Here is a 25,627-nt window from a genome sequence, read left to right on the forward strand (position 1 = left end):
CCCCCCATATTACATTATACACAGCATACAGTACACTACACTGCCCCCCTCCCCCATATTACATTATACACAGCCTACAGTACACTACACAGCCCCCCATATTACATTATACACAGCATACAGTACACTACATAGGCCCCCCCTCCGCCCATATTACATTATACACAGCATACATTACACTACACAGCCCCCCCATATTACATTATACACAGCATACAGTACACTACACAGCCCAGCCCCCCCCCCATATTACATTATACACAGCATACAGTACACTACACTGCTCCCCCTCCCTCATATTACATTATACACAGCATACAGTACACTACACAGCCCAGACCCCCATATTACATTATACATAGCATACAGTACACTACATAGGCCCCCCCTCCCCCCATATTACATTATACACAGCATACATTACACTACACAGCGCCCCCCATATTACATTATACACAGCATACAGTACACTACACAGCCCCCCCCTCCCCCCATATTACATTATACACAGCATACAGTACACTACACTGCCCCCCTCTCCCCCATATTACATTATACACAGCATACATTACACTACACAGCCCCCCTCCCCCCCATATTACACTATACACAGCATACATTACACTACACTGCCCCCCCTCCCCCATATTACATTATACACAGCATACAGTACACTACATAGGCCCCCCCTCCCCCCATATTACATTATACACAGCATATATTACACTACACAGCCCCCCCCATATTACATTATACACAGCATACAGTACACTACACAGCCCAGCCTCCCCCCCCCATATTAGACCCTGTACCACATTGAACTGCATCATACACACATTACACACAGCCTCCATTCCCCCTTGTTACCCCCCTAGCACTCACATGTGTATGTTGCTCCTTCTACTAAAGACTGGGAGCTGACCCCCGACAGTGTGGGAGGCAGCACAGTGCATACACCGCCAGTGAGAGGTGAGGAGCAGGAGAAGGAAGCTGAGGCTGCTGCTGCTGCTGGGCTCAGTGGGCTGATCCACGCTACAGCCCTGAGTGTGGTGGGAGGAGCCAGTCGCAGGGAAGCAGAAGCAGAGCCCTGCTGCAGTGTGCAGGATACACAACCCTGCGGTGGACGGCCAGGAAGTCTCCCGTGCTAGCCACGCCCCCCGACATCTCCGGACTCGCGCATGCGCGGTGCTTATATTCAGGCAAGGACCTTTAACAACCGGGAGGGCTGTCAGGGTTTCCGGGGCAGCGGGAGGCTCATCTGCAAATCGGGAGCCTCCCGCTAAATGCGGGAGGGTAGGTAAGCCTGGCCTGAGCCCCCAGCCCTCAGCCAGGATCATTTCGTGGGGGGAGTGTGATCACTGTGATCACACTCCCCCCACCCACCCATACAGGAACACACAGTGGATCAATATTAGCAGCAGCCTCTCTGCCCCACTGAAGCACAGCACACTGCAGCATGTGCTGTGCTGCCAAGATGAGAGCTGCTGCTGCCCAGTAAGGTGGGAGTGTAGCGGACCAGGGCCCCCTCCGGGCCCCCCATCAGTCCCAGGCCCAAGTAATTAGTACCCGCTCCCTCCCCCTCGTCACTGACAGCATCCTAAAGAGCCACTGGAGTAACGGAGCCTGCGAGAAACCGGCGGAGAAGGGAGAGGAGGAGCAGCGCCCGAGCCGGGACCTCCTGCAGGTAACGGGGCCGCACTTTGGAGGGAACAAGGGCTGTACCTAGCATAGGGGGTCATTCAGAGTTGAACACAGATCGCTGAATACGCAGCCGGATCTGCTTTCATCTCTGCACATGCTCAGGGCCGCCCAGCACAAAGCAAGGCTGCCCAGCATGTGTAGCGCCACCTCCCGATGCATCCGCAATTACATTGCCGATGCATCCGATGTAAGGTTGACCCCTGGCTGCGCTGTCAGCAGCCTTTTTTTTTCTTTCCAGACACTACTATGCGGTGTAATGTGACTGACGCACACTACTGTGCTGTGTAATGTGACTGACGGACACTACTGTACGGTGTAATGTGACTGACGGACACTACTGTGCTGTGTAATGTGACTGACGGACACTACTGTGCTGTGTAATGTGACTGACGGACACTACTGTGCTGTGTAATGTGACTGACGGACACTACTGTGCGGTGTAATGTGACTGACGGACACTACTGTGCGGTGTAATGTGACTGACGGACACTACTGTGCGGTGTAATGTGACTGACGGACACTACTGTGCGGTGTAATGTGACTGACGGACACTACTGTGCGGTGTAATGTGACTGACGGACACTACTGTGCGGTGTAATGTGACTGACGGACACTACTGTGCAGTGTAATGTGACTAAAGGACATACTATGTGGTGTAATGTGACGAGCGAACAATATTGTGCAGTATAATGTGACTAGCGAACACTACTATGCGGTGTAATGTGACTAGCGAACACTACTGTGCAGTGTAATGTGACTAAAGGACATACTATGTGGTGTAATGTGACGAGCGAACAATACTGTGCAGTGTAATGTGACTAGCGAACATTACTATGCGGTGTAATGTGACTAACGGACACCACTGTGCAGTGTAATGTGACTAACAGACACTACTGTGCAGTGTAATGTGGCTAACGGACACTACTGTGCAGTGTAATGTGACAAACTGACACTACTGTGCAGTGTAATGTGACAAACTGACACTACTGTGCAGTGTAATGTGACAAACTGACACTACTGTGCAGTGTAATGTGACTAGCGAACACTACTGTGCAGTGTAATGTGACTAACGGACACTACTGTGCAGTGTAATGTGACTAATGGACACTGCTATGAGGTGTAATGTGACTAGCGAACACTACTGTGCGGTGTAATGTGACTAGCGAACACTACTGTGCGGTGTAATGTGACTAGCGAACACTACTTTGCAGTGTAATGTGAATTGGTACTATTCTGTGGCCCCTATATTTTTGGCACTTCCCCCTGCTGGAGGAAGTGGCATGTGTAAAAGGGTGCTCTACCTGGCGCAAAGTGTAAGAGGGTGCTCTACCTGGAATAATGTGTGACTGGCTCTACCTGGTGCAATATGTAAAAGGGGGCTGTATCTGGCGTAATGTATATAAGGGGCACTACCTGGCGTAATGTATATAAGTGATACTACTGTGTGGCGTAATTTTGAATAATGTTGACCACTGTGCGTCATAATTATTTTACGCCCCTATATTTTATGTAATTTTTTTATGACCCTATATTTATGGATCTTGAGGGTGGGGGGGGGGGCAAAATATCTAGTTACAGCTCTGAGGATGAGATCGGTCACATTTGTATTTGTAGAAAGGCGCAACATTGATAGTTTGCAGGAGGGCGCCGAACACTCTAGCACCGGCCCTGCATGCTGTATAGTAATTTTAGATGCGAGGAGCCTGCACACTGCAAGCATCTGTTTTTCCTTTTATTGCTCCTCTCCCTGATGTCACTTCGAGATCACATACCTCCCAACTGTCCCGATTTTCGCGGGTCAATCCCGTTTTTTTGGGACTGTCCCGCCCGCGGGCCACAGTGTCCCGCGTGGGGGGGAGGGGTGGGGGGGGGCAGTCGGGAGGCTCCTGTCATCGCTGCCCTGCTTAGCAGAGCAGCGGTGAATAGACGCTGTGCACATGCGCACAGCGTCTATTCACTGGAAACAGGAGGAGAGGGGGCATGCCAGTAGCTCACACAACGCTGGGCATGCCCCCTCAGTGACGGAAATGGGGGCGTGGCTCGCAATTGCGGGCCCTCCCATGAATCCACGCCCCTTTTTAATAGACCGCGCCCCTTTCCGGGAGCACGCGGAAATGTGAAAGTTGGGAAGTAAGAGATCATACATACCTCATTTTCTTTTTAGGTCACTAAGCTATATAGTAGTGTAAAAAAAGTTCATCTCCATAAACAGTACCTAGAAGTATATTTCTAAAAAAAATAAAAAAATGCTATGTACAGACACAGCCCTTACAGTTTTATTATATGTATAGCTTATTATATATTATTTTATTTACATCAGGGGTGGGGAACCTTTTTTCTACCAAGGGCCATTTGGATATTTATAAAATACTTTGGGGGCCATACAAAAATTATCAACTTAAAAATTAGTCTACATTGTGCCACACAGTATGAGCCGAAATGTACATTACCCCACAAAGTATGAGCCAAATTCACATTGTGCCACACAGTATGAGCCAAAATGTACATTACCCCACACAGTATGAGCCAAATTCACATTACACCACACCGTATGAGCCAAATTGACTCTGCGCCACACTGTATGAGCCAAATTCACATTACGCCACAAAGTATGAGCCAAAATGTACATTACCCCACACAGTATGAGCCGAAATTCAAATTACGCCACACAGTATAAGCCAAATTCACATTGCGCCACACAGTATGAGCCAAAATGTGCATTATCCCGCACAGTATGAGCCGAAAGTCACATTGTGCCACACAGTATGAGCCGAAAATCACATTACGCCACACAGTATGAGCCAAAATATACATTACCCCACACAGTATGAGCCGAAATGTACATTACACCACACAGTATGAGCCAAATTCACATTGCGCCACACAGTATGAGCTGAAATTCAAATTAAACCACACAGTATGAGCCAAAATTCACATTGCGCCACACTGTATGAGCCAAATTCATGTTACGCCACACAGTATGACCCAAAGTGTACATTACCCCACACAGTATGAGCCGAAATGTACATTACCCCGCACAGTATGAGCCGAAATTCACATTACACCACACAGTATGAGCGAAAGTCACATTGCACCACACAATATGAGCCGAAAATCACAATATGCCACACAGTATGAGCCAAAATGTACATTACCCCACACAGTATGAGCCAAATTCACATTGCGCCACACAGTATGAGCTGAAATTCACTTTACACCACACAGTATGAGCAAAAATTCACATTGCGCCACACAGCATGAGCCAAATTCACATTGCGCCACACTATATGAGCTAAATACACGTTACACCACACAGTATGAGCCAAAGTGTACATTACCCCACACAGTATGAACTGAAATGTACATTACACCACACAGTATGAGCCGAAATGTACATTACCCAGCACAGTATGAGCCAAAATTCACATTACGCCATATGAGCCAAAATTCACATTACACCACACAGTATGAGGCAAATTCACATTGCGCCACACAGTAGGAGCCAACTTCACATTACGCCACACTGTATGAGCCAAAATGTACATTACCCCGCACAGTATGAGCTGAAATTCACATTACGCCACACTGTATGAGACAAAATGTACATTACCCCGCACAGTATGAGCCGAAATTCACATTACGCCACAAAGTATGAGCCAAATTCACATTACGCCACACAGTATGAGCCAAAATGTACATTACCCCACACAGTATGAGCCAAAATGTACATTACACCACACAGTATGAGCCAAAATGTATATTACGCCACACAGTATGAGTTGAAATTCACATTGCACCACACAGTATGAGCCAAATTGACATTGCACCACACTGTATGAGCCAAATTCCCATTACGCCACACAGTATAAGCCAAAATGTACATTACCCCACACAGTATGAGCCAAAATGTATATTACGCCACACAGTAGGAGCCAAATTCACATTGCGCCACACAGTATGAGCCAAAATGTACATTACCCCACACAGTATGAGCTGAAATATACATTACGCCACACAGTATGAGCCAATTCACATTGCGCCACACAGTATGAGCTTAAATTCACATCACACCACACAGTATGAGACGAAATTCACATTACGCCACACAGTAGGAGTCAAATTCACAATGCACCACACAGTATGAGCCAAATTCACATTACGCCACAAAGTATGAGCCAAATTCACATTACGCCACACAGTATGAGCCAAAATGTACATTACCCCACAGTATGAGCCAAAATGTACATTACACCACACAGTATGAGCCAAAATGTATATTACGCCACACAGTATGAGTTGAAATTCACATTGCACCACACAGTATGAGCCAAATTGACATTGCACCACACTGTATGAGCCAAATTCCCATTACGCCACACAGTATAAGCCAAAATGTACATTACCCCACACAGTATGAGCCAAAATGTATATTACGCCACACGGTAGGAGCCAAATTCACATTGCGCCACACAGTATGAGCCAAAATGTACATTACCCCACACAGTATGAGCTGAAATATACATTACGCCACACAGTATGAGCCAATTCACATTGCGCCACACAGTATGAGCTTAAATTCACATCACACCACACAGTATGAGACGAAATTCACATTGCCCCACACAGTATGAGCCAAATTCACATTACGCCACAGAGTATGAGCCGAACTATACATTACCCCACACAGTATGAGCCAAATTCATTGTGCCACACAATATACAGTAAGCCAAATTCACATTGCACCCTAGAGTATGAGCCAAATTCACATTACCTCAGACCCCGTGAGCTCCTTTCCAGTCTTCAGGCAGCAGAACAGGGGATGAATTGCTTCCGATGGTTACTTTTTGGGCTGGGATGGGTCCACTTCACGTCAGTCTATGTGCTGGCAGCGTGGCTCACTCTGTGTGCTGGAAGTGTGGCTCAGTCTTTTTGTGGCTCAGTATGGGTGCTGCAGTGCTGTTCCTCCTAGCCGCAATCGCACTGCCTCCCCCTCAACACTCATCCAGTCCTCTGCACTAAGGAGGATGAGGGGAACGAGGCTGAATTTAGCTGCGTCGGAGAGGAAGAGCGGGGAGAGATGACAGGGGAGGCTCCCATTGCCCCTCCTCCTGACCTTCGTCCTCTATGCATCCACGGGTCCACTGCTTTTTTCAACCGCAGCGCCAGACCCCCCTCCCCCGCGCAGTTACCAGGTTACTCCACATCCTCCTTCATCCCCTCCGTTGCATGCCGTCTCCCTCCTCCCGCCTCTCCTGTGGTACTGTTGCTGGGTGGGCCGGGCAAAGTGTCTATGTAGACCGTATACGGCCCGCGGGCCGGATGTTCCCCACCCCTGATGTAGATTAACAAGATTTACTAAAATTGGCTGGTGCGTTATCACCTTCCACTTAATACATCTGCCCCTAAGTGCACTATTAGGCATATACTCATTATATAAAGAAAGTGAAACAGAAATAAATAACATTCTGCAGGCTATATAGGATATCCTTTCCCTTTCAATAATTCCATGCTTTTTAAAATAGATGAGAGCAGGTACAGTAACTTATTTGTAATAATCTGTCCAGTAAAAATACTGCACAACCTCCACTGTTCTTCATTAGCTTTTGATTGCTAGAAAGTGCACTTAAACAACCCATATTTCATCATGTCAATACTGTGATCATTGTGCATTTTGGTAGTTAAACTATGTTATTATTAACCTTTCTGAACTGCATATAGGATCTTTATAACTGTATTTAATGCATCCATTTATTAAAGTGACTGTAGATTTGTCTCTGAGGAATATACAATGAAAACCTCTAAAGTGAAAGGTCAAAAAGTAACACAATGATCAATATTCAATAAATGATCTAATATGGTGATATGTGGCTGTGTGCAATCTCGATTTAACAGAACCAGTAAGTTCAGTTCAGGTATTTTTTTTTAAAAGTGGGTACCCTGATTTATCACTGGGTTAGTGCATTGATCCAAAAAAATAAAAATAAATGTTTATTGTCATTTAGACAGCACTTACAATTGGCATGGCAGGATTTCAGCATATTCCAAGTATAGTAAAGGTAACATTACTCTAATAAGCAATATATATATATATATATATATATATATATATATTTCTCATCTGTTTGGTCAATATGGCAAATGGCTCAGCACATCCTCTTATCTTGTGTTTTGCACATGGCAAATCTTTTATCTGGCCCCCAGTAGCATGTCTCGGAGGTCTGATCCAATACACAGTGGGGGGATTTGCAGTGAATAATTGTGAATAATGGACAAGAAATTGTATTTTCTGAGTTTTATAATTGCATCAGAGGTAGGCTATGGATGGGATGTAGTTAATATACAGGCTGTCTGGATCCTGCCGTTCAGGATCCTGGCGCTGGACTCCCAACAGCCGGTAAAATGTTGGCAGTCGGAATACCGACCACTCCACTGTATTCTCACTCAGGTGGTAGGTCCACAATACCACCCAAGGGAGAATAGGGCCCAAAGCGTGGCGAGTGCAGCGAGCCAACAAGAGGACTCGCTGCCAGTTAATTATTTACACACAGCGATCAAATGCGCGTTTGTGATGTGTAACATATTCCAGCAGCGGCAGTATACAGACAGTGATAACATGCCTAGTATGGAACAGGTATAACTATACAGGATGGTCCAGTATCCAGTGATCAAGGAGACTCTATTGGTTAGCATCAATATCAGTACTGCATGAGTAATGTTTTATATTTGTTTTGTATTAGTGTTTTGTGTTATCTCACGCTTTCAATGAGTGGAAACAAAAATAAGATTTTACTCACCGGTAAATCTATTTCTCGTAGTCTGTAGTGGATGCTGGGAACTCCGTAAGGACCATGGGGAATAGCGGCTCCACAGGAGACTGGGCACAACTTAAAGAAAGCTTTTAGACTACCTGGTGTGCACTGGCTCCTCCCTCTATGACCCTCCTCCAAGCCTCAGTTAGGATACTGTGACCGGAAGAGCTGACACAATAAGGAAGGATGTTGAATCCCGGGTAAGACTCATACCAGCCACACCAATCACACCGTATAACTTGTGATACTATACCCAGTTAACAGTATGAAATATAACTGAGCCTCTCAACAGATGGCTCAACAATAACCCTTTAGTTAGGCAATAACTACATACAAGTATTGCAGACAATCCGCACTTGGGATGGGTGCCCAGCATCCACTACGGACTACGAGAAATAGATTTACCGGTGAGTAAAATCTTATTTTCTCTGACGTCCTAGTGGATGCTGGGAACTCCGTAAGGACCATGGGGATTATACCAAAGCTCCCAAACGGGCGGGAGAGTGCGGATGACTCTGCAGCACCGAATGAGAGAACTCAAGGTCCTCCTCAGCCAGGGTATCAAATTTGTAGAATTTTGCAAACGTGTTTGCCCCTGACCAAGTTGCAGCTCGGCAAAGTTATAAAGCCGAGACCCCTCGGGCAGCCGCCCAAGATGAGCCCACCTTCCTCCTGGAATGGGCTTTTACTGATTTAGGATGCGGCAATCCAGCCGCAGAATACTCCAGCTGAATTGTGCTACAAATTCAGCGAGCAATAGTCTGCTTAGAAGCAGGAGCACCTATTTTGTTGGGTGCCTACAGGATAAAAAGCGAGTCAGTTTTCCTGACTCCAGCCGTCCTGGAAATATAAATTTTTAAGGCCCTGACTACGTCCAGTAACGTGGAATCTTCCAAGTCCCTAGTAGCCGCAGGCACTACAATAGGTTGGTTTAAGTGAAAAGCTGATACCACCTTAGGGAGAAACTGGGGACGAGTCCTCAATTCTGCCCTATCCATATGGAAAATCAGATAAGGGCTTTTACATGACAAAGCCGCCAATTCTGACACACGCCTGGCCGAAGCCAAGGCCAATAACATGACCACTTTCCACGTGAGATATTTCAAATCCACAGTTTTAAGTGGCTCAAACCAATGTGATTTTAGGAAACTCAACACCACGTTGAGATCCCAAGGTGCCACAGGAGGCACAAAAGGGGGCTGAGTATGTAGCACTCCCTTTACAAATGTCTGAACTCCAGGCAGTGAAGCCAGTTCTTTCTGGAAGAAAATCGACAGAGCCGAAATCTGGACCTTAATGGAACCCACGTTTAGGCCCATAGTCACTCCTGACTGTAGGAAGTGCAGAAAACTACCCAGCTGAAATTCCTCTGTTGGGGCCTTCCTGGCCTCACACCACGCAACTTATTTTCGCCAAATACGGTGATAATGGTTTGCGGTTACTTCTTTCCTGGCTTTTATCAGCGTAGGAATGACTTCCACCGGAATGCCTTTTTCCTTTAGGATCCGGAATTCAACCGCCATGCCGTCAAACGCAGACGCAGTAAGTCTTGGAACAGACAGGGCCCCTGCTGTAGCAGATCCTGTCTGAGCGGTAGAGGCCATGGGTCCTCTGATATCATTTCTTGAAGTTCTGGGTACCAAGCTCTTCTTGGCCCATCCGGAACCACGAGTATCGTTCTTACTCCTCGTGTTCTTATTATTCTCAGTACCTTTGGTATGAGAGGCAGAGGAGGGAATACATAAACCGACTGGTACACCCACGGTGTCACTAGAGCGTCCACAGCTATTGCCTGAGGGTCCCTTGACCTGGCGCAATATCTAGTTTTTTGTTTAGGCAGGACGCCATCATGTCCACCTGTGGCCTTTCCCAACGGTTTACCAACAGTTGGAAGACTTCTGGATGAAGTCCCCACTCTCCCGGGTGTAGGTCGTGTCTGCTGAGGAAGTCTGCTTCCCAGTTGTCCACTCCCGGAATGAACGCTGCTGACAGTGCTAAGACGTGATTCTCCGCCCATCGGAGAATCCTTGTGGCTTCTGCCATCGCCACCCTGCTTCTTGTGCCGCCCTGTCGGTTTATAAGGGCGACTGCCGTGATGTTGTCTGATTGGATCAGTACCGGCTGGTTTTGAAGCAGAGGCCTTGCCAGACTTAGGGCATTGTAAATGGCCCTCAGTTCCAGAATATTTATGTGTAGGGACGACTCCTGACTTGACCAAAGTCCTTGGAAATTTCTTCCCTGTGTGACTGCCCCCCAGCCTCGAAGGCTGGCATCCGTGGTTACCAGGACCCAGTCCTGTATGCCGAATCTGCGGCCCTCTTGAAGATGAGCACTCTGCAGCCACCACAGTAGAGATACCCTGGTCCTTGGAGACAGGGTTATCAGCTGATGCATCTGAAGATGCGATCCCGACCACTTGTCCAAGAGGTCCCACTGAAAGGTTCTTGCATGGAACCTGCCGAATGGAATTTTGCTTCGTAAGAAGCTACCATTTTTCCCAGGACTCGTGTGCAGTGATGCACCGATACCTGTTTTGGTTTCAGGAGGTCTCTGACTAGAGATGACAGCTCCTTGGCTTTCTCCTGCGGGAGAAACACTTTTTTCTGTTCTGTGTCCAGAACCATCCCCAGGAACAGTAGGCGTGTGGTAGGAACCAGCTGTGACTTTGGAATGTATAGAATCCATCTGTGCTGTTGTAGCACTTCCCGAGATAGTGCTACTCCGACCAACAACTGCTCCTTGGACCTTGCCTTTATAAGGAGATCGTCCAAGTACGGGATAATTAAAACTCCCTTTTTTCGAAGGAGTATCATCATTTCTGCCATTACCTTGGTAAAGACCCTCGGTGCCGTGGACAGTCCAAACGGCAGTGTTTGGAATTGGTAATGGCAATCCTGTACCCCAAATCTGAGGTACTCCTGGTGAGGATGGTAAATGGGGACATGCAGGTAAGCATCCTTGATGTCCAGGGATACCATGTAATTCCCCTCGTCCAGGCTTGTAATAACCGCCCTGAGCGATTCCATCTTGAACTTGAATTTTTTTTTATGTATGTGTTCAAGGATTTCAAATTTAAAATGGGTCTCACCGAACCGTCCGGTTTCGGTACCACAAACAGTGTGGAATAGTAACCCCGTCCTTGTTGAAGCAGGGGCACCTTGACTATCACCTGCTGGGAATACAGCTTGTGAATTGCCTCTAGCACAGCCTCCCTGCCTGAGGGAGTTGTCGGGCAAGGCAGATTTGAGGAAACGGCGGGGGCGAGACGCCTCGAATTCCAGCTTGTACCCCTGAGATACTACTTGAAGGATCCAGGGATCCACCTGTGAGCGATCCCACTGATCGCTAAAATTTTTGAGGCGGCCCCCCACCGTACCTGGCTACGCCTGTGGAGCCCCCGCGTCATGCGGTGGACTCAGAGGAAGCAGGGGAAGAATTTTGATTCTGGGAACTGGCTGACTGGTGCAGCTTTTTCCCTCTTCCCTCGTCTCTGTGCAGAAAGGAAGCGCCTTTGATAATACAGTGCTTTCTTAGGCTGTGAGGAAACCTGAGGTAAAAAATTTTCTTCCCAGCTGTTGCTGTGGATACGAGGTCCCAGAGACCATCCCCAAACAATTCCTCACCCTTATAAGGCTCTATGTGCCTTTTAAAGTCAGCATCACCTGTCCAGTACGGGTCTCTAATACCCTCCTGACAGAATGGACATTGCATTAATTCTGGATGCCAGCCGGCAAAATATCCCTCTGTGCATCCCTCATATATAAGACGACGTCTTATGTTCGCAAAATAGTATCCCTGTTTGACAGGGTTACAGACCACGCTGCAGCAGCACTATCTGCAGGTCTCAGTCTAGTACCTGAGTGTGTAAATACAGACTTCAGGATAGCCTCCTGCTTTTTATCAGCAGGTACCTTCAAAGTGGCCGTATCCTAAGACGGCAGTGCCACCTTTTTTGACAAACGTGTGAGCGCCTTATCCACCCTAGGGGATATCTCCCAGCGTAACTTATCCTCTGGCGGGAAAGGGTACGCCATCAGTAACTTTTTAGAAATTACCAGTTTCTTATCGGGGGAACCCACGCTTTTTCACACTTTATTCACTCATTTGATGGGGGAACAAAACACTGCCTGCTTTTTCTCCCCAAACATAAAACCCTTTTTTAGTGGTACTTGGGTTAATGTCAGAAATGTGTAACACATTTTTTATTGCCGGGATCATGTAACGGATGTTCCTAGTGGATTGTGTATATGTCTCAACCTCGTCGACACTGGAGTCAGACTCCGTGTCGACATCTGTGTCTGCCATCTGAGGGAGCGGGCGTTTTTGAGCCCCTGATGGCCTTTGAGACGCCTGGGCAGGCGCGGGCTGAGAAGCCGGCTGTCCCATAGCTGTTACGTCATCCAGCCTACTATGTAAGGAGTTGACACTGTCGGTTTATACCTTCCACCTATCCATCCACTCTGGTGTCGGCCCCACAGGGGGCGACATCACATTTATCGGCATCTGCTCTGCCATCACATAAGCCTCCTCATCAAACGTGTCGACACAGCCGTACCGACACACCGCACACACACAGGGAATGCTCTGACTGAGGACAGGACCCCACACAGCCCTTTGGGGAGACAGAGAGAGAGTATGCCAGCACACACCAGAGCGCTATATAATTTAGGGATTAACACTATATTGAGTGAATTTTTCCCAATAGCTGCTTGTATATACAATATTGCGCCTAAATTTAGTGCCCCCCCCTCTCTTTTTAACCCTTTGAGCCTGCAAACTACAGGGGAGAGCCTGGGGAGCTGTCTTCCAGCTGTACTGTGAAGAGAAAATGGCGCCAGTGTGCTGAGAGAGATAGCTCCGCCCCTTTTTCGCGGACTTTTCTCCCGCTTTTTTATGGATTTTGGCAGGGGTATTTATCACATATATAGCCTCTGGGGCTATATATTGTGATATATTTGCCAGCCAAGGTGTTTTTATTGCTGCTCATGGCGCCCCCCCCCCCCCAGCGGATCGGATGCACAGCCAAAATTATATTATGGTGGACGGGATCCCTCTGTCAGGAGCATGACACCCCAACGGCATTTCATACAGATCCCTTTCGTACAACAGCTGCATGCAAGATAGCACCTTCGATGGCATTGTCACCATCTCTGAATCATGCCCTATTTGTTTAAAGGGCAAATAACACCTGTTCTCATGAGAGATAGGGATGAACAACACAATTCTGTTTTGTTATCTGACAGTATGTTCACCTGGTATGGTGGCAGCTAAAACAAGAGAATATTATCATTTAATTGCCAGTGACACTTAAATACACTAGCTTTATCGTGGTTGCCATGGGTCAATCTACTGAACAGGAGTAATACTACTTACTACTAGTGAAGATCATGTAAGTAGGAAGGCTTAGACAGGAACCAACACAAAATGCTTGGTGACCTTGCCAACAAAAAATAAAAAATAATACTGTTATGATAAGAAAATGAAACAATATCACATATAGTGGCAAAAAAAGGCTCAAATCAAGGCCACCTTCTGATCCTGCTGCTGCTGGTTGTACTAGTGTGCCCAGTGCAGAAAAAGTGTCCACCATGGTCATGCATCCCATTCTAGATCTAAGAAACCTGTCGGCTTCAAAACAAGCACATAAAAGAATTATACAAACATGTAGTGGGAACCGATTAGGCCGTCATATAATCTTGAAGAGAGAGTGAGGGTGCCCATACTGTTTACATTGCAGAGACTGACACTGTTCTAGTGGGCGATGACGGTCTTTTTGACATCAGTGCTGACACAGATGAGTAGAAGAATGATGAGAACATTGAGGAAGATGGAAGATTTCTCCTCTAATTCACAGCCCAAATTCCATAACCTTTTGCTTTATGGGGGTGTAACTCAACAAAGCAAGTAACATTCCCTGTCAATGAGTGCCTGGCTTGTAAAATACACACATATCCTGTTTAATTTGCAACAAAGGGGCAAGAGGCAGCAAGGACAATGCTCTCTTCTTATACTATCAGTAGGAAATTATGGACTTTGACTGAATGTATCTTTTCTTAAATGGTCACCCTACTATCTAGCTGGGGCTGCTCTGTCTGTTTAATTTACATCAGATTACAAATTCTTGAGTGGTTTTGTTTTATTTTCATAAAACATATAAATTCCCAAACTGAAATGTTTAAAACCTATAAAATCCTAAAACATGGATTGAAAAAAACAACTACATTATTGTTTGTTAAATCCTAAAAATCTGGGGCCTACTTCTAAGCGTTAGGGGCCATAAATAATTGCAGGAATAAATTAGCTAGGTGGCATGACTGCATAAACTTAACAATAGGGGAAAAAAATATAATAATAATTTGTCAATGTAAGAGCATTTCTACAGCGGGGTACACTGGTATTTCACAGGGAATAACATCAGGGTGTAGAGTTGTATCCTGATCCGAGTCACCACCAGGCTAAAGCTTTGACTGTTCCCAGGATGCACTGCACCACCTCCTCTATAGCCACGCCTCCAGGCACTGGAGCTCAGTTTGTTAGTTGGTGCTTGCAGTGCAGGTCACTAACAGGGGGGGCTGCGCTGGGCAGCCCTGAAAAGAGCTTTTTAAGAAGACTTCAAGGGCCGCAGCACTTTTATGTCATTCTGACATGCTGTGCTGCAGCTCCATCACCTCCCTCAGCGGCGCTGCATACTCACGCAGCCTGGTTCCCGGGTACTTGCAGCGGGGACGCACCGGTTTCTAGGCACACCACCGTGGCTGCTCTCCTGGATCGTGTGGCTGCATGACAGGGAGGAGGTAAGAGGGACCCCAGGTGGGACCCGCCGGTAAATCGCGATCCGGACGCGGTCCCAGGAGATGGACCACGCCGCTGGCGTGGACACTGTGGCTGTACAGGGACCCCGCTATATCCACCAGGGCAGGGAGCACAGGTCGGATTTACCAAAAATCCGTTTGTAATAGGCTCTATAGTACCCGGTGGTGAAGTCCAGCAGAGGGATAAGGTGCTTACCTGTAGCCCCTCCACCAGCTCCGGGCACCATCTACTGCTGGTGTTCCTGCCCTGGAGCTGCATCTCTCTCCCTCACTCCCTGAAGAGATTTAGGCGCCATTACGCAGCTGGGCTGATCTCCGGGACTGCTGGGCACTGTCTCCTCTGTAAAACCACCTGTCTTGTCAGCGCTGTGTATTTACAGACACTTAAGTTTTCTCCATGTCATTTTAGACAGTGTTAGTTAAGAACAAGTGTACTGCTATATGAACATTTAGTACAAGTATTCTGTGATATACATCCAGTGTTTATTGTGCATTGTTATATCTGTATACATACATATCTATATGTAGATTTACTAGTCCAGTGTAGTTTATATGTAATAATTTCTGCATTGCACCTGTGACTGTGTATGCCTATAGCTGCTGTTTGGATCCTATTCTGTGTATCACACGTATTGCTATCACTATATTCTGTACCCTGGGGGGATAAGTGCATCAGGGTTTCATTTAAAATATAGTGTTCCACAGGATATACTGTTTTGTATTTTTCACTGTGTGTTTCAGTCACCTCACACCACTTAAATCCTCTGTTTTGTGCTTTACATTTGCTATCACATCACACAGGGGCTTTTTTGCAGGTATTATTTTTGTCTGGCTATATTGTACTGTTGCGCCCTAAGGCTACATTCCCAATAATGTCTGCTACACATGGTGGGAAATCCGCAGATGCTCCTGCATCATGCAGTGCTGGCGCCACGGATTTGACTGAGGAAAAGGTTTCAGCTGAGGGTTCAGGTACTGGGTGCCCTGCACCTTCCAGTCAGTCTGCAGCACATGTGGCAAATCAAGACCCACCTTGGGCTGCTTTTTCAAATATGCTGATGATGCTTGTAATGTGGCTTACGCCCCCTGTGGGACCTCCTGTGCCATTGCAGCCACATATTGTCCCTGTAGTTAACCTGCCTTGGGGGGATGCTCTGTCTACCCAGTTACAACAATTAAATCAGTCTTTGGTTAGACAAAAACCTACCCCTCGTCCTGCTAGTGCCAAGGGGTCATCTAAGCGGACTATTTCTTCCTCACAATCCACTAATATTTCGTATGATTCTTCCGATGAGGGTGGGGATTATACTGATCCGTCAGACACTGTTGCTTCTGATAAGGAATCTACAACTCGAGTTGATGTTCCTGACCTAGTGGAGGCTTTCAAGCTGATTCTCCAAATTGATGATGATAATGAGCCCCCCCGCTACGTCTAAGAAACCTGATAAGTTTAAACGTCAGAAGGTTGCTAAAGTAGTTTTACCGCATTCTGGCCTTTTAATTGACATACGTCAGGAATCCTGGTCATCTCCAGGAAAGAAATTTTCCCTGTCCAAAAAGATGCTAGCTCGTTACCCTATTCCTGCGGAGTTGAGTAACAAGTGAGAAACTCCACCACCGGTGGACTCTCATGTCGCCCGTCTAGTGGTATCTTCTACTCTGCCTGTCACCACTGTCACCTCACAGAAGGAAGCGACGGATAAGCGTGCGGAGGCCTGTCTGAAGTCTATTTACACACTTACCGATGGTGTGCATAGACCCACTATGGCAGCCTCTTGTGCTGCAAAGGCTATTGAAACATGGGTTCAGGCAATAGAGGATGAGCTACCTCTAAATTTTTCTGACACTGACAGACAATATCTGTCATATATTACCACAGCCTCTCACTATATTCAGGAGGCGGCCTCTGATGCAGGCGTCATAGCGGCCAAGGTGTCTACTACGTCCATCATGGCTCGCCGGATTTTGTGGTTAAGGTCCTGGAAAGGACCTGGACTCCAAAAAGACCTTGGAGGTTCTTCTCCATTCTAAGGGAGATATACTATTTGGGGAGGATCTGAACAAGATCGTGACTGACTTGGCTAATGCTAAGACTGCATTTCTCCCAAGTACTAATCCTTCTGATCCGAAGGCTAAGAGTACCACTTTTCGATCCTTTTGACCTCCAGGTAAAGCAAAGGGTCAGGTGTACCCGAGACAGGCTCGTACTTCCAAAACCACCAAGACCAAGTCTAAGCAATCTTGGGCCGCCCGTCAGCCTGCTTCCAAACTGGACAAGCCTGTGGCATGACGGGGCGGGCCTCCCCCTTCGGGACCCCAGGGTGGTAGGCCGACTTCTGCAGTTCACCCAGGCCTGATTAAAAACCACTTCAGATGCCTGGGTGCAGGAAGTTGTCTCTCACAGGTACGCAATCTCCTTCAGTCTTACCAGTTCTGCTCGACAGTTATCCCTTCGGATCCGCTAAAAGCACAGACTTTACACTTGGTTGTACATTCTCTCCTAAATACTGGAGTGATTGTGCCAGTACCTCTGTCTCAAAGAGGCGGGGGCTACTATTCGACCCTGTTTCTAGTCCCGAAACTAAATGGGTCCTCCTGGCCTATACTCAACCTCAAATCTTTGAACAAATTTGTGAGGGTATCCAAATTCTGTATGGAAACTGTGCGTTCTATTGTACTGGCCATGGAACCCAAGGACTATATGCTATACCTGGACATACAGGATGCTTACCTGCACATTCCTATTGCCATGTCGCATCAGCAATATCTGTGGTTTGCTTTTGGCAACCTACATTATCAATTCCAGGCCTTGCCTTTTCGGACTGACCACGGCTCCTCTGAGCTTCACCAAGGTCATGGCAGTCATGACGGCTCTTCTCCGCCGTCAGGGTGTCAGGATCATGCCGTATCTGGACGACTTGCTGATCCTGGTGAACACCCCAGAGGTTCTCCTTAGTCATCTAGAACTGACGGTCCAATTCCTACAAAACCACGGTTGGCTCATCAACTGGATGAAGTCCTCGCTGGTCCCTGCTCAGAGCATGGTGCACCTGGGGGCATTGTTGGACACACACAACCAACAATTGTTCTCGTCTCCAGAGAAGGTCCTGAAACTTCAGGACAGGATCAGATACTTCCTCTCTCGCCACAGTGTGTCAGTATTCTCAGCGATGCAAGTACTAGGCCTCATGGTGTCGGCATTCAACATGGTAGAGTACGCTCAATTTCATTCCCGCCCTCTGCAGAGGTTAATCCTTTCCAAGTGGGGCGGCCTGCCTCACCGGATCAGGTGTCAAATGATCTCCTTGACTCCGGAGGTTCGTCTGTCACTGAGCTGGTGGCTACAGGACCAACAGCTGAGTAGGGGCCGTCCCTTCTGGATCTTCAACTGGGTCCTCCTGAAAACGGATGCCAGTCTGCGAGGTTGGGGAGCGGTGTTGGAGCAACACTCTCTCCAGAGTCAGTGGACCAGGGAGGAATCTTTCCTCCTGATAAACATTCTGGAATTGCGGGCAGTGTTCAATGAATTGACACTGGCCCTGCCTCTGGTACAGAACAGGCCTGTTCAAGTACAATCAGACAACGCCACTACGGTGGCGTACATAAATCATCAAGGCGGCACTCAAAGCCGCACGGCAATGATGGAAGTGTCAAAAATCCTCTAATGGGTGGAATGCCATCTGCCAGCAATATCGGCAGTGTTCATTCCTGGAGTCCTCAATTGGGAAGCGGACTTCCTAAGTCGCCAGGACGTGCACTCCGGAGAGTGGAGCCTTCATCCAGAAGACTTTCAACTCCTAGTGGACAAGTGGGGCCTACCAGATGTAGACCTGATGGCATCTCAACACAATCACAAGGTTCCGGTCTTTAGAGCCAGGACAAGGGATCCTCAAGCAGCATTCGTGGACGCACTGGCAATTCCATGGAACTTTCGGCTGCCATACATGATCCCTCCAGTGTCACTCCTGCCTAGGGTAATGTGGAAGCTCAAACAAGAAGGAGGAATACTACTTCTAATCGCTCCAGCGTGGCCCAGACGGTATTGGTTCTCAGACCTGCAGGGTCTCTCGATAGAGCGTCCTCTTCTACTTTCTCAACACCCAGACCTCCTCGTTCAGGGCCCCTGTGTCTACCCAGACCTGGCCAGACTGGCTTTGAAGGCTTGACTCTTGAAGCATCACTCCTGGGAGCAAAAGGATTCTCTGAGGCAGTCATTCAAACTATGCTGAAAGCCCGTAAACCAGCTTCGGCTCGTATTTATTACAGGGTCTGGAATTCTTACTTCACATGGTTTGCTACTAAGAATCATGATGCATATACTTTCAAAACTTCCAGACTTTTGGTTTTTATACAACAAGTCTTCGTCTGGCCTCTCTCAAGGTTCATACAGTATATCTGTCTTGTCGGTGTGGTTTCAGAGAAAAATTGAGTCTCTTCCTGACGTTCACACTTTCACTCAGGGCGTTCTAAGGATTCAGTCTCCCTATGTCACGCCTGTGGTTCCATGGGATCTGTCTGTCATCTTAAATGCCCTGAAAGAGTCTCCATTTGAACCTCTTGAGTCAGTGGACCTTAAATGTCTTACGCTTAAGGTCATGTTTCTGTTGGCTATTGCCTCTGCTAGGAGGGTGTCGGACTTAGGTGCTTTGTCCTGTCATCCACCCTTTCTGATTTTTCACCGTGTCCGGGCAGTTCTTTGAACTCGCCCTGGTTATTTACCTAAGGTGGTATATTTTCACCTTAACCAGGAGATTGTGGTTCCGGCCTTCATCTCTTCTGGCTTGTCCTCCAAAGAAAGGTATTTGGACATGGTACAGGCTCTCTGTATTTATGTGGAAAGGACTGCCTCTATCAGGAGGTCAGATTCCCTTTTTGTACTTTTTGGATTTCACAAATGTGGGTGGCCTGAGAATAAGCAGACCTTGGCCAGATGGATTAGAATGGTGATTGCACAAGGTTATGCGCAGGCTGGGCTCCCAGCTTCTGCTGCTATCAAGGCCCATTCTACTCGGTTGGTTGGACTTCTTGGGAGGCCTGCCGTGGCGCATCCACAGAACAATTGTGCAAGGCGGCTACGTGGTCCTCTTTGAACACGTTCATCAGATTTTATGCCTTTGATACTTCCGCCTCCCAGGATGCTACCTTTGGACGCCGCGTTCTTGTGCCCGCTACAGTGCGTCTCCTCCCATGAGGAACTACTTTAGGACATCCCCGATGTTATTCCCTGTGGAATACCAGTGTACCCTGCTGCAGAAAAGGAGATTTATGGTAGACTTACCATTGTTAAATCTCTTTCTGCAAGGTACACTGGATGCCACAGGGCACCCACCCTGACGCACTTAGCTTCTTTGGGTTTGTATGGCATTAGCTGCTAGTCCCTTCTCCTGTCGTGAGAATGAGGTTCAATGTGACTAACATCTACCGTCTCTCTTACCTGCTACTGTATTGGACTGCTAAACAAAACTGAGCTCCAATGCCTGGAGGCGGGGCTATAGAGGAGGCGGTGCAGTGCATCCTGGGAACAGTCAAAGCTTTAGCCTGTTGGTGCCTTGGATCAAGATCCAACTCTACACCCCGATGTTATTCCCTGTGGAATCCAGTGTACCTCGCAGAAAGAGATTTAACAATGGTAAATCTACCATAAATCTCCTTTTGTCACTATAACAGTATGTTACTAAAGTTATTACAGTGTCAGCTCAGATCACCAAGCCTTAGAAATCCCACCAAGGCAATGCATGGATTAAAGCGTTTTTACTGAAGGTCATTCATTCATATCAACAGTAGCATAACTACTGTCATGACAGCCTATCCAGTGGCTGGTGGTGATGTATGAAGCATCAGTTCTGCTCTTGTGAGCGTGTGCATGCGGTAGTGTTTTTTTTTGGTGTATTTGCACTTCCCATGCATATGCTATGGGGTGCAGCCTCTGCTATGTATATATCAACATATCATCAACATAACATATATCTAACATATCATTAAAACTATGGCATCTGCTTTTTGCTGATGCAACCAGGACCAGTGTTCAAGTCTTTCTGTGCAGACAATAGCAGAGATGGGCAGGCGCCAGTGCCATATTTTCAGTTGCGGTTAGCTACCATTACCGCCCCTGAAGAGAGCGCAGCAATTATGTTACCAGCTGTCATGGTTCTGTATGCGCAGCCTTCACCCTTCACTAATTATAGATACACCATTGCATTTAATAGACGATCATCTAAATATGCCATACATGTTATGTTTAACCAGCTCACCTCAACAACATGATACAGATTTATGTTTCAATAAAATCTTTGCCTTGAACTTTTTAAACAGTTTAATTAAAGTTTAAAAGTAGTCCCAGGGGGAATGCCAAATCCCCCGGTGATAAGTCTTATAAAGCATTTCCAAATGAAAAATACAGTAAGGCATCTTTGATTCATGCTCACACATCTGACACAAGATAGCAAAGTTACATTAATATTCATTACTAATTACCCTGGCTCTTCTTGTGAAAGATTTGCCCTTTATGCTGCTTTGCTATCTAAAGGAAAGGATGGTGAGCATGTAATGATAGTTTATGCATTTAACCCTTCGTCACTGGCTTTTTTCTCATCCCTGTGCTGAGACTACTTTGGCTTTTTTCGGGCTGGTCACATTCCAACCTCTATATCAGTAATTCGTTTATGAAATACCAGCACAAGTTATACCTTGTTGTTTTCAGAAGTCTTTTGAATCCCTGAAAATAACATTAAATTGCTCACTCCTGACATGGTAAATATAATCTACCTCGAATGGGCAAAACAGATATTTTTATGAATATTTTTTTTAAATTGCATAATACAGGTTGAGTATCCCATATCCAAATATTCAGAAAAACAGAATATTCCGAAATACGGACTTTTTTGAGTGAGAGTGAGGTAGTGAAACCTTTGTTTTCTGATGGCTCAATGTACACAAACTTTGTTTAATACACAAGGTTATTAAAAATATTGTATTAAATGACCTTCAGGCTGTGTATATAAGGTGTATATGTAACATAAATGCATTCTGTGCTTAGACTTAGGTCCCATCACCATGATATCTCATTATGGTATGCAATTATTCCAAAATACGGAAAAATCCGATATCCAAAATACCTCTGGTCCCAAGCATTTTGGATAAGGGATACTCAACCTGTAGTAAACTAAAATCAAATGTGTCATTTTGTCCTATTTTTATAAAGGCCATCAAAATCTACTTTGTAGTTATTGTTTTGGCTTTAATCCACCATTCCAGAACAACATGAAACAGGATTCTACATGTAGGTCTCCCTAATAAAATCTGCAATTAGTTTTGATAAAAGGAATATGGGGATGAGAGCACCCTGTGTTTAGGATGGAAGAGATCTGGGCATTAGAATCATCCAATCTCTGAACTTCTTAGCACTTTCTGTAGGAGAATTTCATGATTATGTCAACCAGAACATCTTTTCCTGAAAGTGGCCACAATTAATCTTGTAGTGAAAATTTATATTCTCTGAAGTTAATATTTTGTAAAACCAAAGATGATAAACACCTGTTTTTCATAAATCATAAGTTGGCAACATTGTTTATTCAAGATGGCAGTCTGTGGAAAGCTGTGGTGATTTTGTGCCTTATCTGGAAAAATGTTTTGGCCTACAGTTGATGACGAGGCAAATATTGATACACACCAGATTATAAGAATCTTACCAGAGCCACAATTTGATAATAGGCTTAAACTGTATTTTCAAGATAATAGCTTTGATAATGATGTAGTCTAATTGACAGATTTAAATGGTTTTGGAAGTATTTTGGAACATGTCGTGTCTGTCACAATTCCTATGTCGTGTCTTGAAATTTCTTATCTTCTTTACCCAACCAAGCCAAGAAAAGGGGGTGAGGTTTCGTGAGGAAAGGGGAGGACCTTCGCAGGAGGGGTGGGGCTTCACGCTCCAACCCATTTTTTCGTCACTCCGGGGGTTTGGGAGGTGGGGCTGCCCCCCGGGGAGTGCCATGACTGCAGTGCCGGCTCCTACACAGTGACAGGAGCCAAGTGTTGCATATAATGTAACAGTGCAGCACTCAGCTCCTGTCACTGAGCAGGAGCCAGCATTTTGGGGTCACCCCTCAGCGGTTGACACCAAGGTGCAGGCCGAAACCCCCTTGTGACACCTCTGTTAGGTGTTAATTAAGTCGCCTGTGCTCAAGCATACTGTAGATATCATTAAAACCTGGACTGTAATGGCAGAATTTGGGAAATCTGGTGTAGGGTTTTTACCTTGTGACACCATTGGGAAGTCTGAATGACTTTTAGAAAAACTGTTCACCTACTATCCAAGAACGCACTTTTGTTTCACCAGTAAGCTCCTTACATTTTAACTTGAACATGCCAACATTTTACTCCATCCACATTCTTTCAGTACATACTGCATTATATTTCGTATTTTCCCCCCTTATGTTCTATACGGACTAGAACACGTTATGAAAAGGATATATACAGTACTGTGGAACTACATGGCAGTGAATACCCATCTCACACTCTGCAATTACTGATTGTAATTTTACATCTACACTGGTTGTAAATGTGTATTGGCCCTCATTCCGAGTTGTTCGCTTGCAAGCTGCTTTTAGCAGCATTGCACACGCTAAGCCGCCGCCTACTGGGAGTGAATCTTAGCATCTTAAAATTGCGAACGAAAGATTCGCAATATTGCGATAAGACATCTCTGTGCAGTTTCTGAGTAGCTCGAGACTTACTCTGCCAGTGCGATCAGTTCAGTGCTTGTCGTTCCTGGTTTGACGTCACAAACACACCCAGCGTTCGCCCAGACACTCCTCCGTTTCTCCAGCCACTCCCGCGTTTTTCCCAGAAACGGTAGCGTTTTTTCACACACTCCCATAAAACGGCCTGTTTCCGCCCAGAAACACCCACTTCCTGTCAATCACATTACGATCACCAGAACGATGAAAAAAACGTGAGTAATATTCCTAACTGCTTAGCAAATTTACTTGGCGCAGTCGCAGTGCGAACATTGCGCATGCGCATTAAGCGGAAAATCGCTGCGATGCGAAGAAAATTACCGAGCGAACAACTCGGAATGACCACCCTTATTCATACTTATTATCGTTAATTATAAAACTGTGTAGTTGGGAAGTGCCATAGCTCAAGATGTTTTATTCTATATATATTGTTTGCACAGCATTGAGTAAATATGAATGAGGAAGATACTTAAAGATACACAGCATCCCTGGCAATACTGTCATGGAAGGGTGTACTTGCAGTTTGTTGGCTTGTGCATGGGCAGCGCAACTGAAAGCCCAGATTTAAGAGGACAGAAAAATATATTTTAATACAATTAAACATTGAAAACATGCTTTATTAAAAAATTAGCTGAATACCCGTGCTTCGCTACAGAATGTAAAGAATAATGCCAATCTTTGTCAGGCCGCAACTGTGGGCTTCCCCGGATTGATGCTGTAAAAATGCTGGTGCTGAAGAGAATAATCCGCCTCCTTCTCTGCCCCGTCCCACCTCTGATGCCACCCTGCTCAGTGCTGTAAATGCTGGGACAACAGGCCAAGCTCCGCCCGTGGAACTCTTAACACAATAAGACTATTGTCATTGTGCCCATCTTCAAGTACAAGTTCATAACCCCTTCTCACCCCTCTTGCTGATGGGGGCTGAACTTGGATTGAATTGGCATCGGGAGTGTAACTATTCATCTCAGCGACCCCAAAAACTATGGATTTTTACATGTCACCCCCTTCCCACCCCCACCCCTAGTGGTGCTAGGGGTGTCTTACACCCACAGTATTTTTTTTTTTACCAGATTGTAAGTAATATGTGTACCAAGTTTGGTGTAAATTGCTCCAGCCATTCCGGAGTTATGCCCGAAAACTATGGATTTTTACAAGTCACCCCCTTCCCTCCCCCACCCCCAGGGGTGTCTTAGCCCCACAGTATTTTTTTCCAGATTGTAAGTGATATGTGTACCAAGTTTGTGTAAATTGCTCCAAGCCTTTCCAGAGTTATGCTGGAACATACATACACACACGTCCATTTTTACTGTATATATAGATAAAGCATATTTTCAATCATGTTTATCTGTTATTGTCAACCTGAGGTTCCACTAAGAGAACATGTGCCGCTGTGAAACAGATACCAGCACGCAAAGGCAAATGCAGAAAGCCAGGGAATGTTTCAGCAACATGCTCAAATGAATGATAAAGTGTGTGTAGTTCTGAGTGACAGTGTCTGGGAAATACAGCGAGTAGAAAAATAGTGTCCATACTACTGACTCAGTACAGTAGCCATGCTTTATTTATT

The 25,627-nt window shown here is 46.1% G+C and overlaps 1 protein-coding gene across 3 annotated transcripts in view; it reads right to left on the reverse strand.

Moving 5' to 3' along the window:
• Window positions 1-25,627, reverse strand: part of SNX29 (sorting nexin 29) — a 1,242,095-nt gene that overhangs the window by 171,816 nt on the left and 1,044,652 nt on the right. The window lies entirely within an intron of this gene.

This window comes from Pseudophryne corroboree, chromosome 7, assembly GCF_028390025.1.
Source record: "Pseudophryne corroboree isolate aPseCor3 chromosome 7, aPseCor3.hap2, whole genome shotgun sequence".
NCBI classification, from domain to species: Eukaryota; Metazoa; Chordata; class Amphibia; order Anura; family Myobatrachidae; genus Pseudophryne; species Pseudophryne corroboree.